This window comes from Pipistrellus hanaki (assembly GCF_964339955.1).
Source record: "Pipistrellus hanaki genome assembly, chromosome: 16".
Lineage (NCBI taxonomy): Eukaryota > Metazoa > Chordata > Mammalia > Chiroptera > Vespertilionidae > Pipistrellus > Pipistrellus hanaki.
Window position 1 is genome coordinate 19,256,552 of NC_140518.1, and position 20,536 is coordinate 19,277,087.

General features: G+C 42.1%; 1 protein-coding gene across 2 annotated transcripts in view; it reads left to right on the forward strand.

Annotated features, from left to right (window-relative positions):
• The window catches only part of GDPD1 (glycerophosphodiester phosphodiesterase domain containing 1), a 44,616-nt gene extending 33,708 nt beyond the window's left edge, over positions 1-10,908 (forward strand). The window contains exon 12 of one of the 2 annotated variants that reach the window (XM_084861750.1): positions 10,565-10,908. The gene's annotated coding sequence lies outside the window, so the exon portion shown is untranslated. Of the gene's footprint in view, positions 1-5,729; positions 5,808-10,564 lie in introns of those variants that run through there. The other variant, XM_084861751.1, reaches the window with a different exon arrangement.
• The last annotated feature ends 9,628 nt before the right edge of the window (positions 10,909-20,536 follow it).

Consider the following 20,536-nt stretch of genomic DNA (forward strand, 5'->3'; position numbering starts at 1 on the left):
CCAAACCTGCCGCCACCACCACTGCACTTGCCATCCATGAGCCCAGCTTCTGGCTGAGCGGTGCTCCCCTGTGGGAGCACACTGATCACCAGGGGGCAGACGCTCAATGCAGGACCTGTCCCCTGGTGGTAGCACAGCTACCGGGTCATTCTACCCGTCTTTCTACCATTTGGTTGATTTGAATACTAGGGTTTTATTATAGAGGATCTGTAGTCCCTATGCTGTATTTTTTATGTAGTGCATTTTTAAATATTCTTGCTGCTAAGAAAAAATAGATTGGAAGGGGACAGGATGGAAATAAAGCTAGGGCAGTGGGAGTGGAGTTGGAGTGACTGGATTTGAGATTTATTTTAGAGGTAGAACCAATGGATTTGGTGGGTAAAGGAAGAGGGAAAACTCTTAAGTTAATTGGTAGGTTTGGCTTTTACAACTGAATAGTTGGATGGTGGAGCCAGTTACTGAGATGAGAAAGAAATGAGTTTCTGGAGGGAGTATGAAAAATTTCAATTCAAGTCACTCTTTGAAAAGCAATATCCAGAGCCCAAGTATGCATGCTTTAAGCTCTACCAAATAACTAGACAACTCTAACCCTACTTTAGAAAAAGGAATAAAGTTAACATGTTTCCAGTATCTTTTGTATGCCAGGTATTATTACACCTATTATTTAATATTTACCACACAGTCTTGTGAAATAAGTGATATTATCTCTGATTTACAGATTAGGAAATGGAAGCTTAGATGGATTGGGTGACTCACACAGATTGCCCAGCTAGTAAGGTGACAAACTTACTATGCAAAACCTTTAAACTTGTCTTCGAAGACAAAGTTCAAAGCTGTTTTCACCAAACAACACTGCTGCCCCCAGGCTTGTTCTTTCTCCATGTTCTTTGTCACTGAACTTCTTAAATACGATCATAGGAAAAGTGTGTTAAAAGAAATCCAATTATTTCTCTCATGTCATTGTTTTCCTTTTTCCTTCCAAGTAAAGCTTTTGATTAAACAAATTAATATTTAATGTACAAAAGTGCTAGCCTCTCCCAACTATTGTATGGCATTACACAAAGGGTCGGTGTGTTGTTTTGTTCACTTTCTTATTTTAAACATTTTATGGGGGGGGAAAAGAAATTTGAGTTTAAAACACTCCAAAAATCTCACCTTTCTGTCTTCTGTGATCTCTGAAATCAAATATTAAAGTTTACCAACGATGAAACTATACTTCTGTATATTTAAGTAAAAGTTCAGATGAACTATTAACTTTTTACAGGCTCTTTCCCAACCCCATCTCCTTCAGGGTTGACTCACTTCCCTTTTTCTTGGTTATATCCCTTTAGTCATCATGTTTAGGTCCGATTCCAAAGAAAAACATTTGGGTGACTTTGCAAAATGTAACAGGATACACCTGGTCCTGTTAATCACTCACAGCAATCACTGACCTATCAAAAGTTAGATGGATGACATCATCTTAGAAGAAAAATACCTCTTGGGAAATACCAGATACGAAATGCTGAGGACAGCTATGGCAACATTTTTTCTCAGGAAAATGTCTTTTTTCTAAACTAATCAGTTCTGGGAATAACTTCTCCCAAATAACTTATTTTTTGAAAATTACCCGAATTTAAAAAAAAAAAGAAAATTACCCGAATTACTTCACACTCATTAGAATGACTACTATGAGAAAAATCCAGAAAAATTACAGATGTTGACAAGGTTGTAAAGAAATTAAAACTCTTGTGCACTGCTGGTGGGAATGTAAAATAATAGGACTTCTAAGAAAAAAGATAGGGTGATTTCTCAAATAATTTAAAATAGAATTACCATATGATCAGTAATTGGGTACATACACAGAAGAATTGAAAGCAGGGACTTTTCCAGTACACCAGGTCCATAGCTTTATTCACAGTAGTCAGAGAACGATGTAACCAATCTAAGTGTGCATTGACAGATGAATGGACAAACAAAATGTGGTATGTATGTAATGGAATATTATTCTTATACATGGGGAGTGCATAAAGCTGTTGGTGGGCCCTACCATCAGGAATATCATATTTTAGAGAGAAAGAATAAGAGTTTAGTAGTCCAAGGACAACTTCTAACTTGGCATCTTATGTTCAGTTACTACCCTATTATTTTTTATTTTTTATTTTTTTTTTAAATCAATCTTTATTGTTCATATTATTACAAAGGTTCCTCATTTTACCCTATTATTAATCTAAAAAATTATAGTAAAAGTTGCCTCATGAGGACATATATTATATAGTAAACCTTCATTCAAAATGAAATAATTAGGTATCTTCTATGTACCAGGCATTATTCCAGATGTTGGGTATTTAATAAGAATTAAGATGTAGTTCCTACTTTTAAGGGATTGGTGGGGCATTCTTATTTAGAAGGCTTTAATGTGTGTGTGTGTGTGTGTGTGTGTGTATTATTGATTTTAGAAGGAGAGAGAAACATTGATGTGAGAGAGAAACATCAATTAGTTACCTTCATATGCACCCCGACTGGGGAACCAAACCCAAAACCTGGGTACATGCCCTGACTAGGAATTGAACCAGCAATCTTTTAGTACACAGGACATGCTCAACCAACTGAGCCACACTGGCCAGAGCTAAAAGATTTTTTCTTAAGTATGTTTCTCTTCCCTCCCCGCCCCCCTCGCCACCCAGCATGGCTCAGTGTTTGACTAATGGCCTATGAACTGGGAGGTCACGGTTTGATTTCCAGCTGGGGCATATGCCCAGGTTGTAGGCTCAATCCCCAGTGTAGCGTGGGCAGATCTATGATTCTCTCTCATCATTGATGTTTCTATTTCTCTCTTCCTCTCTCTGAAATAAATACATTAAAAAAGAAGAAGAAGAAACTGCCCTGACAGGTTTGGCTCAGTGGATAGAGTGTCAGTCAGCAGTCTGAAGGGTCTCAGGTTGATTCCAATCGGGGGCATGTACCTTGTTTGCAGGCACATTCCCAGTGGGGGTTGGGGGGGTGGGAGGCAGCTGATCGATGTTTCTCTCTTATCAATGTTTCTAACTATCCCATTCCCTCTCTGTAAAAAATCAATAAAATATGTTTTTTTAAAAAGAAGAAATTTTTTTTTCTTAAAAAAAAGCACACACCATTTTATGTATATACAAATATATATTGATTTCAGAGAGGGAGAGGATGAAAAAGATAGAAACATCAATGATGAAAGAGAATTATTGATTGGTTGCCTCCTGTAGGCCTCCTACTGGGAATTGAGCCCACTACCTGGGTGTGAGCCTTGACCAGGAATTGAGCTGGTAACCTGGTTGGTGGGCTGATGCTCAACCACTGAGCCATACCAGCTGGGCAGGGCAGGCATTTATATATATACATATATATATATATATATATATATATATATATACACACACACACACACACAGAGAAATATGCAAATTGACTACCTCCGTGACACCAACCAGGAGTGAGTATGCAAATTAACCCAACAAAGCTGGGTTAATTTGCATATGCTGATACAGAGCAAAGACTGAAGGCTCTGCTGTGGCCATAGCCAAGCCTGAAGATGGAAGGCTTGGCTCCACTGCAGCCTGGGTCCTGGTTGCTGGGGGAAAACCGGTGCTGGCAGCCAGGGGAAGGAAGGCCTATTGCATGAATCTTCGTGCACCAGGCCTCAGTGTATATATATTACCTTCCTTGATTCTTACAGAAGTCTCCTGAGGCAGTCATGAAGAGACAGAGGCTCAGAGAGGTCCAAGAATTGCCCAGGGTCTATGATCAAGTAAATCACAAAGTATCTAAACTGAGGTTTTCTGATGGCAAAGTTCACGATATAGACAATGAGAGCTGTCTTAGAGAGAACGTGGAGATCTGACTTATTTCTCTGTACCCCTTCCTTTCTTATGGAAGGCAAAGGGAAATTTTCATTTTTGGCTGGTAGTGCATTTGTACTTAACATTATGAAGAATCAGTAGTGTTCTGGCTATTTTTTTTTTTTTTTTTAATATATTTTATTGATTTTTTTTTTTTTTTTTTTTTTTTTTACAGAGAGGAAGGGAGAGGAATAGAAAGTTAGAAACATCGATGATGAGAGAGGAACATCGATCAGCTGCCTCCTGACACCCCCCACTGAGGATGTGCCCGCAACCAAGGTACATGCCCTTGACTGGATCGAACCTGGGACCTTTCAGTCCGCAGGTCGACACTCTATCCACTGAGCCAAACCGGTTTTGGCTGGCTATTTATTTCTTGAGACTACTTAAGCAACAACCTTTAAGAGATTTTAAATAATAGCATGAAAACTCTTAAGTGCTCTTGTTGGAATTCTTGTTGTTGTCATAAAAATAAATACTATCCAGGAAAACAGAGATCCCTTACATATTTATTTTCTCTGCAATGCATAATGTAGGTATATAAATTGCACTTCCTCTTGGGGTAATTCAGTCACAAACAAAAAATGACTGTTACACGGAGCTTCTGGAATGTGAGAAGCTTGTCTTCACCTCTGCTACTTACCTTTTCCCCAACTTTGAGAAATGCATGTAAGGTACATGGAAGATCCTCGTTAAAACTTCAAGTTGAGCCCTAGCTGATTTGGCTTAGTGGATAGAGTTTGATTCTAGTCAAAGGCACATGCCTGGGTTTCGGGCTCAATCCCCAGTGTGGGGCATGCAGGAGGCTGCCAATTAATTAGTTTCTCACATAATTGATGTTTCCATCTTTCCCTCTTCCTTCCTCTCTGAAATCAATAAAAATACATTAAAAAAAAAAAAAAAAAACCCCACAAAACTTCAAGTTGAGGCCACTCTCCCTCTAGGGAGCATGAGCTGGCCTTTCCCCTACTCTCTCCCTCTTCTCCCTCCCACCCACCACACCCCCAGGGCATTATCTTTACCTTTCTCTTCCCTAAGCTCCAAGGACCCTTGTTTCCTGAGCCCATTTCTTCTACCATTTACTTCTAATTAGAAAAAAAAAACAACACAAAAAAAATTTAAGTTGAAAAGATATTAGAAACAACTTCAAGTTGAAAAGAGCAGAAAAAGAGAAACCGAGTATGGAACCTCTTTTTCTTTTTTTTCTTTTTTTTCTTTTTTTTCTTTTTTTAAAAATATATTTTATTGATTTTTTTACAGAGAGGAAAGGAGAGAGAGGGATAGAGAGTTAGAAACATCAGTCAGCTGCCTCCTGCACACCCCCTACTGGGGATGTGCCCACAATCAAGGTACATGCCCTTGACCAGAATCAAACCTGTGACTTTTCAGTCCACAGGCTGGTGCTCTATCCATTGAGCCAAACTGAGTTTGGCATCTTTGGTTTTTTTTTAATTTTTATTTATTTATTTTTTAAATATATTTTATTGATTTTTTACAGAGAGGAAGGGAGAGAGATAGAAAGCTAGAAACATCAATGAGAGAGAGTCATCGATCAGCTGCCTCTTGCACACCCTTTACCGGGGATGTGCCCGCAACCAAGGTACATGCCCTTGACCGGAATCGAACCCGGGACTTCTTAGTCTCCAGACCGACGCTCTTCCACTGAGCCAAACCGGTTTCGGCCTCTTTGTTTTTTTAGACAACATTCTTCAGGGTTAACATTTCAGGTAAGTTAGTTCGTCTAGTATTCGCAAGTAGAAAAAAAAGCAAAGGGAGCTATGAACTTCTTTCAGTATTCAGTGACTGAAGATAAAAGAGCATCCTTGTGTAAATAAGAGCATTTGGATTTTGTGTTGTTTGGGTTGGTATTTTCTATAGGTATAACCAGCGTCTTTGAAAAAACACTTCAAGGACAAAAGAGCTTTGCCTGAGGAAGAGGAGATAAGGAGGCTGAGCTAGGCTATAAACATGGGTCTGCTCCTACTGGCTGATGTTGGGCAACTCAGTAAGCTGGAATCAGAAACAAACAAACCTTCCTGTGGAGCCTTCACTACATAGTAGCCATACTTGCCCGGTGACATAAGCACAGGGGGGGGTGAGGGGCCACGGCGTTCTGGAGTGCTCTGATCCTGAGGTGGAGCAGAGAGGTCTCCAGTGTCGCTGCTGCCGTTTCCCCAGAGCTCTCCGAGGCCAAGAACAAAAGGCTTCTTTTTGTTCAATGCTGCAGCTCGGAGAAAGCACGAGGCAGAGTGGCCAGCTTCCTTCATCAGTGTGTGCAGAGCGTGTATGCTCAGATATTCACTCAGCAAAGATCGAAGGCTCACCATGTGGAGGTTCTGGGGCTCCAGTAGCGGACAAGGCAGGCAAGCTCTCCATTCTGAAAGTTCTGATGCCGTTGTTTGTGGGCTGGCTGACGCACCATTGCGTCTCCTCTGGCTCTTTTATATTAACTCCCCATGGAAAAGGCCAGTCTAAGAGCAGAAAACCTGAACAGTATCTGATTCTAGCTGATTAAATGGGTTTGTATCCCTTTCCTTTCTTGGAAAAGTGATCTTTCTCCTTTGTATTGCCTGAAAAGAATGAGAGCCAAGTGCTGCAGGTAAAAGCTGTGTACACTTGCCCGCTGGCATGGCTGAGCGAAGCATGGGGTGTGCGAGAAGCAGCAGCCAATCAGTGATTCTCTTTCATCATTGATGTTTGTATTTCTCCCTCTCCCTTCCTCTCTGAAGTCAATATATGCATTTAAAAAAAATTTTAAAAGCTGTATATACTCTGTGCTTTTCTATTTCTGGGATGTGCACTCAATTGCATTTTATTTTTTTAATATATTTTATTGATTTTTTACAGAAGGGGGGGAGAATCAGAAACATCGATGAGAGAGAATCATCGACCAGCTGCCTCCTGCACACCCCCATTGGAGATGTGTCCGCAACCAAGGTACATGCCCTTGACCGGAATCGAACCTGGGACCTTTCAGTCCACAGGCTGACGCTCTATCCACCGAGCCAAACCGGTTTCGGCTCAATTGCATTTTAGAAATAAGTTTCTTCACTTTTTATTTCTACCTTTGTACATCGGTGTGATATGGAGCAGGGAGTTGGCAAGCTTTTTCTGAAAGGACTGGATAGACACTATTTCAGGCTTTACAGGCTGCAAGGGCTCCTGTCACAACTACTCCTCCCTAAGTGGACAAGTGGGGCTATGTGCCAATAACACATGATTTATAGATGCCAAAATTTTCATTCTATGTAATTTTCACATATAACAAGTACTCTTCTTTTGATTATTCCCCCCAACCACCCAGAAATGTGAAAACCATTCTTAGCTTGTGGGCCATGAGTCATGATTTGCCATTGCTGTGGCTGTCATTCCCCTGTGAGCGGTCACGTCAGCTCGGCTCTGGTGAGCCTGTTGCAATCTCCAGTTCCACCCCTGGTTCTTGCCAGTGACTTGGATATGTCACCAGACGCCATTGAAAGATGCCACTTCTCATGCTTTCTGATGATTGGTCCCTCTTTTTCTGTCCCTTGAAAGTTGTTGGAGTTTTTTTTTTTTTCATCTTTATTTACATAGGTCCTCCTTTTTCCCCCATTAACCTCTTCCAGCCCGCTCCCAGCCTCCCCCCCGCCCCCCGCCCCCTCAACTTGGAAGTTCTTTAATTCCATTTTTTCAGAGGAGGGCGGCGCAAATCGCAGTGTGCTCTCCTCACCCCCTCAGTAAGGCAGTAAGGCCAGAAATCTATGGGGTTTTATTGCTGTTATGTAGGAAAAGCGACTCATAAGCATTTTCGGAAAATTCTCTGAGTGAGCATAACAGTGTGCTGTGCATATTTAATGTCGACCTTGAACTTTTTATTGACCAGGATCATTTCGTTCAGTCCCCTCAGGGGGACTTTGTGCTGTGAAATCCGAGTTGCACTTTTGCTTCCTGTTGAGGTCCTTCCTGAGCACTCTGTTCACCTTCACTGAGCTTTACAGATAGCTTTGAGGTGAGCTCTGATGTGAAGGCATTTGTTTTCCAGCCTAGATTCCCCTGCCTCTTTCACACCTCTTAACTCTCTGCTTTTGAAATGCCTTTGTTTTGAGGTGAACAACTGGCTAGTGTGGGATTTGTAAAGTGTATGGAGCCCTTGGAGGAGATTTGTAAACAAAGCCAGTCTCTGGCTGCTATCACTGTAAACTGGCTTACATCCCTCCACAAGGAGTTATTTTTTATTATAGGTATCAGTAGGTGCAAAGCTGTTCCAGCAAAGCTCTGTCACCTGGACTGTTTCCTAAATCTGATGTTTCTGTAATGCGGTTTGAAGGAGTAAACTCCTGGCGGATCCTCTGTGTGGTCAGTTATACCAAAAAGTTTGTACAGAAGACTGGGTTCGATTCCACCCTGAAAACCCGCTCTCGTGCTTGATGATCTCCTTTTCGTATACCCCGGTCCCATCTAAGAACCCGTCATGCCTCCTCCACAGTGACTCCAGGACCATATCTCTTCCTCAGTCTGTAATCCTGACCCAGGCCCACACCATGTCTCTCCTGGGTCACTCCCTCTGCCTCTTCCCTGCTCTGCTCCTTCCCCTGGCTCTTTAGGCTTATTATTATTATTATTATTTTATTGATTTTAGGAGGAAAGGAGCGGGAGAGAGAGAAACACCAATGATGAGAGAATCATCGATCAGCTGCCTCCTACATTCCCTCTACTGGGGATTGAGCACGCAACCCGGACACATGCCCTGACCAGGAATCAAACCGTGACCTCCAGGTTCATATGTTGATGGCTCAACCACTAAGCCATGCTGGCCGAGCCAGGCTTTTCTTAACACCTCCGTGGCAGTGCTAAGGACCTGTCAGTGGACATCCCCTGAGGGGTCCCAGACTGCAAGAGAGTGCAGGCTGAGCTGAGGGAACACCCTCAATCCCCCAGTGCACGAATGTCATGCACCAGGCCTCTGGCAGCTTGATAATTAAGAAAAATAAAACAAATTCACTTACCTAAAATAGCCCTTTCTACCTTCTCGTCACTTCTCCCCCTTTTTGTTTTATTTTTGTCCATAGCCCATGTGACCAGCTGGCATATTTTGTATATACTTATGCATTTGCTTATCCATTATCTGTCTCTCTCACTAGACTGTGAGCTCCATAAGAGTAAGGATCTTGTTTTGTTTACCACTGTGTCTCAGAGCTTAGAACAATGCCTGGCAAAGAGAAGGTTTCAATAAAGATTTATTCGATAAATGAATTACTATATTGCAGCCTTCAGCTCTGGATATACCTACAAATCAATTTTTGTCCGGAATATGAGCTACTCCTCTTTCCTGATAATCAGCACTGTGGTGAATTTACATGGTGCAGTGTTTTACTAATGACAGACTGCAAGATGGGTCTGGGGACAATGTCAGTCTTTGGGGTGAGGTGCAAGCACTGAGATTTTACTGACAAAGACATTATTTGGTTGACTTCTGGGCCCAAACCTAAGAAGGTAGAAGTGTTGGGGGTGGTGTTGGTTCATATTTCTTACTCTCCCAAGGTTTTTGAGTTGTTTAGTTTTATTTTCTCAGGAGCTAGAGGAGGAAACTGAATAAGCCATTATCTCTCTGAGCTAAATGTTTGTGCTATCATCAAGATCTTTGACCCTGGAATCAGGTAGAAAGAAGAAAATCTAAGGACATGTGATACAGTGAAATGGACTGGGCGGAGGAGCTAGTCTCTCCAGATCTAAAATGCTCTTGGCGCCGAAACCGGTTTGGCTCAGTGGTAGAGCGTCGGTCTGTGGACTGAAAGGTCCCAGATTCGATTCTGGTCAAGGGCATGTACCTTGGTTGTGGGCACATCCCCGGTAGGGGGTGTGCAAGAGGCAGCTGGTCGATGTTTCTCTCTCATTGACGTTTCTAGCTCTCTATCACTCTCTCCTACTCTCTGTAAAAAATCAATAAAATATATTTAAAATAAATAAATAAATAAATAAATAAATAAATAATAAAATGCTCTTGGCAGGATAAAGAATATACAACAACAACAAAATTGTCTTAAGGTAGAATTTAAGTGCAAGAATATAGACGTGAAAAAGAAAATGGGCAGTAGATTCTGAGAAGTACCGGAGCATGAAAACAGTGATGAGTAAAAAATGCAAATGTTCAACTGTGAACTCAAGGCAGGAGTGGCGTGGTTGGAAATAAGGCTTACTGAGTGACTACTGTATTGCCGGCATTAAAATAGTTCTTCTCATTTAGTCCTCACTGCAGCTACTTAGGTAAGTATTATTGGCCTCCTTATTTTATTAGAGGTCAGGAAATGGAAGCTCAAAAGGCTACAGTCAATGCCCTGACTGGTTTGGCTCAGTGGATAGAGCGTCGGCCTGCAGACTGAGGGGTCCCAGGTTCGATTCTGATCGAGGGCATGTACCTTGGTTGGGGTCACATCCCCAGTGGGGGGCATGCAGGAGGCAGCTGATCTATGTTTCTAACTCTCTATCCCTCTCCTTTCCTCTCTGTAAAAAAATCAATAAAATATATTTTTTTGAAAAAAGCTACAGCCCCAGCCAGTGTGGCTCAGTTGGTTGACTGTCACATTCCAGGTTGGGGCACATGCCCAGGTTGCAAACTCAGTCTCCATTAGGGGGGCGTGCAGGAGGCAGCTGACCAGATGTTTTTCCCTTTTCCTTTCTAAAATCAATTATATATATTATTTATTTATTTATTTTTATTATTTTTTTTTTTTAAGGCTACAAACCTTGTTCACAGATGATGAAAGACCTGGGATTCCTGCCTACATCTGATTTTAAGGCCAAGGTTCTCTCTCTATGTGGTGATAACTCCCTCCCCTGAACGCCTACTGTTATTATCTGTGCCATTTATCACAGCACATTTTACCGTTTTATTACTTATTTGATCTTATCACTCTGCTGCCTGTGGGTTAAGGTCCAGTGGCAGGCGTGGCTACGGCGCTCAGTGCTCTTCACAGTCTGGCTGCCATCTTTCCAGCCTTCTCTCTCCCCATCCCAAGCCCTCCCTGGTGCCAGAATGATTCTGTCAAAAACCAATTCTGATAAAAACTCCTGCTTTAAAACCTTTGCTGACCCTGTTACTTTTATGATAAAGTTCAAACCTTTTGCATGCTAGACACCTCCATTCATCTTTCCAGAAGCCACCCCCATTCCAAATGCCCAAAACGTCAGCTACACCAGATAAATGCCTGTTCTCTGTGCAGAACATACTATTCAGTGCCTCCCTAGCAATTCCCGTTTGCCTTGCTTCAGCCCTTCACACAGAAACGTCCAGTTTCCTATCCCTGAACATGAGGTGTCTCTGCTCCATGGAATGCACCTTTTCCTCTCTTTCCATGCAGCACCCTTGTCACTGATTAATATTATCTCCTTGGTGCAGCCTTATTGACCTTCCTTGTGGCGTTTTATTGCCCTGCTTTAAATTATTTAGGTCATCTGTTTATCTTTCCGAAGAGTATCAGTTCCCCAAGGACAGAAAGAAATAGACACACTCATCCGTGTGTCTTCAGAGCCTGGCATATAGCGTATGCTCAATAGATGTTGTGATGAGTGAATTACTAATTCTTCTACAAGGCTAGTATATTATATAGAAATTATATAATCAATTATGTGAAGCAAATTGTAAAATAGACCGTAAAGCAACAAGCAGACTGTCAAATTACAGCAGGGAGGGTAGGGCAATCTGGGGGAGATAATAGATCAACCGAAGGACTTGTACACATGCATATAAGTACAACCAATGGACACAAAACTCTGGGGAGGGAGGGTATGTATGGGAGGGGGAGGGCAATGTTAAAATATGTACACAGATAATAATTTAATAAAAAATGTAAAAAAATTGTAAAATAAAAATTAATTTTTACATTAATTTATATCACTAATGCTCAACAATAACCAGTGAAGATGGCATGAGGGAAAAACCTTTCTCTGCGCCCTTTCACCAACACAATCAAAAGAAAGACGTCACTGGTTAATATTAACAAGAAATTTGGGTGACAAAACCACCAGATACTACTCAGGAATACAAAGAAATACCTGAGTAAGTGGAGAAGTAAGTCATTTTTTAAAAATTATATATTTTTTATTGATTTTTTTGCAGAGAGAGGAAGGGAGAGGGATAGAAAGCCAGAAACATCGATGAGAGAGAAATATCGAACAGCTGCTTCCTGCACACTCCCCACTGAGTATGTGCCCAAAACCAAGGTACACGCCCTTGACCGGAATCCAACCTGGGACCCTTGAGTCCGCAGGCCAACGCACTATTCCCTGAGCCAAACTGGTTAGGGCTAAACCATATTTCTGAAGGAGAATTTTAATTAGTATTAATATTAATATCATATTAACTCTTAGTGTGAATTAGTTTCCATCAAATTCTCAAAAGCAGATTATTTTGGTTTGTTTTTATTTTTACTTGAGTTTTGAAACAAATGATTTGGGAATGTTAATCTGGGGTGCTTATAATTATTTTACTTTTCTCTATATTTAAATTTTCCATAATTAATTATGGTAATAAAATTTATTTGGAAGAATGAGCAGGCAACCTAGCAAGGAAAGTGTTACAAAGAATAGTGGGTATTGGTGTGGGCTTGTCCTGTCATATTTAAAATGCCATTTTATTTTATTTAAATTTAAAAAATTTTTCAATTAGTTGCCTGGCCAGCATGGCTCAGTGGTTGAGTATCAACCTATTGACCAGGAGGTCACAGTTTGATTCCTGGTAAGAGCACATGCCTGGGTTGCGGGCTCGATCCCCAGTGTGGGGCATGCAGGAGGCAGCCGATCAGTGGTTCTCATCATTGATGATTTTATCTCTCTCTTCCTCTCCCTCTGTGAAATCAATAAAAATACATATTTAAAACTTTTTTCTCAATTAGTTGACATCAAGTATTATATTAGTTTCAGATGTACAGCATAGTGGTTAGAGATTTATATAACTTACAAAGTGACCCCCCAAAAAAGTCTAGTACTCAAATGACACCAGTTATTACAATATTATCAACTATATTCCCTATGCTGTACTTTACCTCCCCATGACTATTCTGTAACTACCAATTTGTACTTCTTAATTCCTTCACCTTTTTCATCCAGTCCCTCACCCAATGCTACTTTATAATCAAAACTAAAACAGAAAACAACACAGATCAATGGAATACAAACAGGTATCCTTGAAACAGATTATTGGATAAGTAAATCCATGACATTTCCCCTGAATTTATTAAACATTTATACGAAGATTACTATGTGCCAAGCACTGTTCTAGATTCTTTACAAATATTAACTCATTTACAATTTAATTCAATTAATTAAGAATAGGTCTCTATGCCAAACTGCTGTGTCAGATTGAGTCTCCACCGTTTATTAGCTGTTGTAACCGTGGGTAATTTACTGAACCTCTCTGTGCCTATTTTCTTAGATGTAAAATGTGGATAATATTTATAGGGTTTTTAAAAGAGTAAGTTAATATTTTTAAAGGATACATCACAGTAGAAAACAAATTATATAATCAATTATGTGTAGCAAATTGTATAAAAATACGTAGTTGAGTTTTACCTCACACCATATACCGAAAATAAATTCTAGAATTTAAAGAAGTATATCTAAAACTATTGAAACAATGTTAGAAAAACTATTAGAAAAACTACTGAAACAATAGGAGAATTGCTATACTGTGGTTCATCTACATCAGGGGTCCTCAAACTTTTTAAAGTTGGGGCCAGATTACGGTCCCTCAGAGAGCTGGAGGGCCGGACTATATGAACTACTAATTCCTACTGTAACACCTCGGCTGCGCTCACTGCCCAAAAAACCTGGCGGGCCGGATCAGACTCCTCTGCGGGCCGCATGTGGCCCGCGGGCCGTAGTTTGAAGACCCCTGATCTACATTGTGAAATATAGGCTTTTAAAAAGATAATGGGAAAAAAAACTTAATGAAAAGATAGTAAAGACTCTAGGAATATAAAAACATTTTAGATGCAACATTCATTGAAAAAAGTAGAGTATGGCCGAAACCGGTTTGGCTCAGTGGATAGAGCATCTGGGGACTGAAAGGTCCCAGGTTCTATTCCTGTCAAGGGCATGTACATTGGTTGCAGGCACATCCCCAGTAGGGGGTGTGCAAGAGGAGACTTTTCTAGCTCTCTATCTCTCTCCCTTCCTCTCTGTAAAAAATCAATAAAATATATTTTTTTAAAAAGAAAAAAGCCAATACTGGTTTGGCTCAGTGGATAGAGCATCAGCCTGCGGACTGAAAGGTCCCAGGTTCGATTCCGGTCAAGGACATGTACCTTGGTTGCAAGCACATCCCCGGTGGGGGGAGGGGAGGTGCAGGAGGCAGCTGATCAGGTGTTTCTCTCTCATCAATGTTTCTAACTATCTCTCTCCCTTCCTCTCTGTAAAAAAACAATAAAATATATTTTTTTAAAAAGAAAAAAAAAGAAAAAAGTAGAGTGTGAAGTGGTTATTTCATTGGTTACAACAACATAAAATATATAGGGATATATAGGGATGCAATTGAGATAGTTGTAGATCATGGTTGTAATGGAAGTGGCTGCAGTTTTCCCCTCAAACTTATTTTTAGTTTAATTGATTTAATTTTTAAAATCATCTGGAACAAAATGTGTCACTTATTCCCTTTCTCAAAACACTGGCCCTGACTCAGTTATTTTTCTGCCTGCACCTCTTCTGCTCAGAACAGCCTCCTGTTTACCAATTGCTTCTGTTTTGCTCCACAGCATGAGTTTTTGCCATTCGTATTCATGTGCCCAATGTTAGCCCCAACAGAAACTGCACATTTCCAAAAATCTCTTCGCCATTTCTTCTATCTCTGCTGTGATCGATAGCGTTGAGCTGCACATTTTATTGAAGAATTTGTCCTCTCTTTTTACAAAACAGGATCTCTCCCTCCCCCCCTTCTCTCTCTCCCTTTTATTTTTTTTCACTTTAAAAAAATTTTTTTTCTTATTAAATTATTATCTGTGTACATATTTTAACATTTCCCCCCTCCCATACATACCCTCCCTCCCCAGAGTTTTATGTCTCTCTCCTTTTTAAAGTGTTTGTTTGAGCATGACTATAACCTTTATACACCTGTATACAGCTGTTGGCCACAGGGCTTCTTAACCTTAGTATCAGTGACGTGTCAATTCAGATCATTGTTTGTATGTGTTCTGTGCAACATCCCTGGCCTCTTCTTACTAAATGTCAGTAGCATCGCCTCCCCAAAATGTGGCTTTCAAAGATAGCTCCAGATACTGCTGAATATTCTCTGCGGCTGGGGAGCAAAATCATCCCTGTTTGAGAACCACTGGACTGAAGGAATGTCAGTGGCAGAAGGCAAGAGCCTGCAACTGGCTTGTTATGCCCTTACCTAACCACTAGAGGTCTCCCTACACCCTGTTATGGTTCTAATCTGGAAACTAGTACAGAGCTATGGAAATCAAATACCAGGTTCATGGTTATGCCTTGTTGTGTGTTGACAGCAAAAGGTTTACAAACTAAAACCTTTGGACAATCTCCAAATCTGCAGAAGCATTCCAATTAAAAAATATTCCACTGTCAAGGAGGCGTGGCAGGGACCTATAACTCCCCTAGTCTGGGCTGTACATAGTGCCTTCATATTAAAACTTCAGTATGGAGCCGAAACCGGTTTGACTCAGTGGATGGAGCATCGGCCTGCAGACTAAAAGGTCCCAGGTTCGATTCCGGTCAAGGGCATGTACCTTGGTTGCTGGCACATCCCCAGTAGGGGGTGTGCAAAAGGCAGCTGATCGATGTTTCTCTCTCATCGATGTTTCTAGCTTTCTATCTCTCTCTCTTCCTCTCTGTAAAAACTCATTAAAAAAAAAATTTAAACAAACAAACAAACAAAAAAACTTCAGTATGGAAAGGAAAGCAACCATGGTGGAGAAACCTAAGGTGACCTCAGCCAGGTGATTCAAGTCAACATCATCACTGATAAATCAAATAGATAGCATGTACCTTTGATATGATGTGATGAAAACGGCACCTTACACCTGATCCTCCTCCCAAAACCACATAAACCCAGTCTAATCATGAGAAAAACATCAGACAAATTGCAATAGTGGGGCATCGTACAAACACCTGACCAGAACACCTCAAAACTGTCCAGGTCATTAAAAATAAGGAAAGTCTGCCGGGTAGCTCAGTTAATGTTGTCCCTATATGCTAAGGTTGTGGGTTTGGTCCCCAGTCAGGGAACTTACAAGAATCAACTAATCTATCTATATAAAAGGCTAAGTGTTTGTCTGTCCAACTGGTAGCTATGATTCACACTGACCACCAGGGGGAAGACACTCAGCGCAGGAGCTGCCATGACGCACACTGGCCATCTATAATAATAAAAGGGCAATATGCTAATTAGACCAGATGTCATTCCTGACGTCCTTCCTGATGAAGCCAGGTCTGGAGGGAAGCCAGCTAGGTCCCAGGTGCTTGCAGACAGCCTGAGGGAAGCCAGCCCAGGTCCCAGGTGCCTGCCAATAGCCGGAGGAGGGGGCTGGAGGGAAGCCAGTGCTTGCAGGAGCGGGAAGGAAGGCCTACTCTTGCATGAATTTTCGTGTATAGGCCTCTAGTTTAAAAATAAATGGCACCGCCAAAACCGGTTTGGCTCAGTGGTAGAGCGTCGGTCTGCGGACTGAAAGGTCCCGGGTTCGATTCCAGTCAAGGGCATGTATGTTGGTTGCAGGCACATCCCCAGTGGGGGGGTGTGCAGGAGGCAGCTGGTCGATGTTTCTCTCTCATCGACGTTTCTGGCTCTCTATCCTTCTCCCTTCCTCTCTGTAAAAAATCAATAAAATCTATTAAATAAATAAATAAATAAATAAATGGCACCATGGACCTGGCACTGAAAAAACAACATCTTGTCTTCCCCCAAGTGGGACATAGGCCCTGCCACCACCCCAGAGCAACACCCCACCAAATCACAGACCAGGCTGCCAAGACCCCATGGTGCAAAATGCGGCCCACAGCCCAGCCCAGCCTGGAAATGGCCCCTGTGGGTGCCGGGTAGTAACATCGTGTAACAACGCCTGGCTTCCTCTCCCTAGCAACTAGCCTTCTCGGAGTTTCTTCAGCCAGGAACCCGACTTGCTTTATAGCCAGGTACAAACATTTTACAGTTTAACCAAATGTTTGTGAAACATTTTCCTGTGCCTCATCTCTCTCATTTGATTGTCACAGAAGTCCTGAAGTAGGTAGGTAGGAGACTCAGTAGAATCCTATTTTCTTTTCATTAGCAAAATGCGATGGCAATATTAAACTATTTCTTCTAATTAATTTCCTTTCGATGTGCATGAATCTGTGCACCAGGACACTAGTGGATGCATAAATAAGTGGAACAACAAATTGATGTGTGTGTTTTTTCCCCTCTCTAAAAAAAGAAAGTGAGTCAATTAACACTTTAAATGTTGAATTTTCTATGCTTCTAATTTCTGATCTACATGAAATTATTTGGTGACTGTAATGAGAAATGCCGCCAGCACAAACCAGTGAAGCACCTCACCTATGCAGCAGCATCAGGTATGAAAGGCAAAGATTGAGACCAAAGAAAACTTAATGGAATAAAGGAGCCCAACTACATTAAAAAAAAAAAATCCTTAGAGATTTGTTCACAAGTCGGAAAATGTGGCATGATTACATAATGAGAATATCAACTGTTGTATCTCTTTGATGCCCCTTTGAAGGTGTCACTATAGTTTTGTTCTATATTCAGGTGAGGAAAACTGAGTCTCAAAGAGGTAATACCGTATATGTACCTAAGATCTTAGAGCTAATAAGTGGCAAAACTAACATTCACATTCTTTCATCTGATTGTTAAACCCTTGCTGCTCATTCCTGTGCGATAGTCCTCCCTCCGTGTGACAGCCGAGGTTATTGACTGTCACTGCCGAGTATGCAGTTACGTAATTTTAAAAGTTGCTGGACAAAAAACAGAAGTTCGGGTCCTCAGTGGGCTCAGGATACCAACTTCCTTACCAGAAAACTGTAGCTAATGATACCTGTCTCGCTTGCCTCACTGGGCTATTTTAAGAATCAAAAGTAAGAATATGTGAGAAAATGTCTTGCCACCTGTGAAGCATAGCATTGTATCCTTAATACTGTTATTCTGCAGTGTTTTTTTTTGCAAATATGTCTGTGGGCTAATTGCAAAGGTGTGGAGATGCTTTAGGGGAGCTTCAGACCAGAAAGCTTAGAAGGGGATTATGCCAGCTTCCAATCCTCTCTCTCTGTCTCTCTTTCTCTCCTTATCTCTCTCTCTCCCTCTCTCTCTTTTTATCTCTCCCTCTCTCTCTCTTTTTAAGAGAACTCTGCCGGTATTTATTTATTCATTCATTTGTTTGTTTTTTAAATATATTTTTATTTATTTCAGAGAGGAAGGTAGAGAGATAGAAACATCAATGATGAGAGAGAATCATTGATTGGCTGCGTCCTGCACGCCCCCAACTGGGGACCTAACCTGCAACCCGGACATGTGCCCTTGACCAGAATTAAACCTGGGACCCTTCAGGCCGCAGGCCGAGGCTCTGACCACTGAGCCAAACCAGCGAGGGCCCAATCCTCTCTCTCTCTCTTTTTTTTTTTTTTTTTTTTTTTTAATATATTTTATTGATTTTTTACAGAGAGGAAGGGAGAAGAATAGAGAGTTAGAAACATCGATGAGCCGAGACCGGTTTGGCTCAATGGATAGAGCGTCAGCTTGGGGACTGAAGGGTCCCGGGTTCGATTCCGGTCAAGGGCATGTACCTTGGTTGCGGGCATATCCCCAGTAGGGGGTGTGCAAGAGGCAGCTGATCGATGACTCTCTCTCATCGATGTTTCTAACTATCTCTCTCCCTTCCTCTCTGTACAAAATCAATAAAAATATATTAAAAAAAAAAAAAGAAGAAGAAGAAACATCGATGAGAGAGAATCATCGATCAGCTGCCTCTTGCACACCCCCTACTGGGGATGTGCCCGCAACCAAGGTACATGCCCTTGACCGGAATCGAACCTGGGACCCTTCAGTCCGCAGGCTGACACTCTATCCATGAGCCAAACCGGTTTCTGCCCAATCCTCTCTTTTAACATGATCCTAAGTCTGTGGTCTTCATTGCGACTGTACATAGAACCTGGGAAGCTTTTAAAAGGCATCCGTGCCCAGTTTCCACCCCAGACCAATTACATCACAATAGGTAGGAGAGGGAACACGGGCATCGCTACTTCTAAAAAGCTCTCCAGATGATTCTAATCTGCAACTAAAGCTGAGAACTGCCGTCCTCATTGATCTGAGGTCAGCCCAGTTCCCTGGGGCCCGTCACCCCCTTCCTGCATGGGCTGCTCCTCACTCCCAGAAATTGCTGGAGTTGGAGTATTGCCTTCAGGCAGTGAGGCTAAAATAAAAGTCTGGCCATCCAACCTGCTAGGACAGCTGACGAAATTGTCACTGACTAAAGAAAACGGGTCTGTTTCAGTTTTATTCGAAGAAGGAACAGCCCAGGCACAGGAGGGAGAATGCCAAAGAGGCCGGCTATGCAGTTACTCAGCATTCAGCCGCTGTAGTAAGCCAGGTCGCAGACCCCGAACCTCGGCAAACACGGCTCTGCAGGACGGTTCATCAGTGTCGTCTGAAGAGCCTTTGTTGAGAGCCTGAGCCTTGGTGCCTGGCAGACCAAAGCAACAATCAGCTAACGAGTTGGTGAGTTAACACTGTTCAAAAATGGAGGCCCTGGCCCTGGCCCTGGCTCTGCCGGTGTGGCTCAGTTGGTTGGGCATTGTCCTACACACAGAAAGGTTGTTGGTTTGATTCCCGGTGTGGGCACCTACCCGGGTTGCTGGCTCAATCTCCAGTAGGGGTATGCAGGAGGCAGCCCATCGATGTGTCTCTTTCGTGCCTTCTCCCTTCCTCTCTCTAAAAATCAGTAAAGTACTGTTTAAAAACAAAACAAACCTGAGGCCATAGAAGAAATTGCTGTTGAGCAAGAATAACATTAGGTGTGCTGCAGAATTATTACAACTCAGAACTATATATCCTCTTATTTTAGAAACAAGGCCCAGGTTTCGATCTGTCTTACTTCTCAGGGGGAAGAATTTGGGTTACAGCACTGGGAGGAGAGCATGCGGCACGGAGTCATCTGGGGAAGCTGAGGGTGTCTGTCCTCTGGGCATCACTTTGACAAGCCCAGGACCTCATTTTGTCATAATGCTCAGAGGTGAGGCGTCTCTTGGGGGTGGACCGACATTAACCAAGCTCCCAAGAGTCCAGTACTGGGTTATGCAATGACCAGACCTTGGACGGCACATTTTCTACCTGTGAGAAAGGTAACAACGTGGGAAGCCACATTGGAATCATCCATTCTCCTTGAACATCAAGAACATAATTAAGAAATGCGTTGGGTGATCTTAAAACACATGTGTCAAACACAAGGCCCGCGGGCCAAATCCAGCCCGCCAGGCCTTGCAATGTGGCCCACACCGCGCTGTCATCACTGCACTCCGCTGTCAGTTTATGACATTGTCAGTTTATGACTGTTCAGTAAACCATTCGGCCCGCGATTTAGGCTGGATTTTAGATTTTGGCCCCTTCTCTGATTGAGTTCGACACCCCTATCTTAAAAGATGGTATCATTGAACTACAGTAGGCTCAGTCAGCCTCCCCGTGGGTGTGAGCAGTTAAGCAGAATGAAACACCCCAG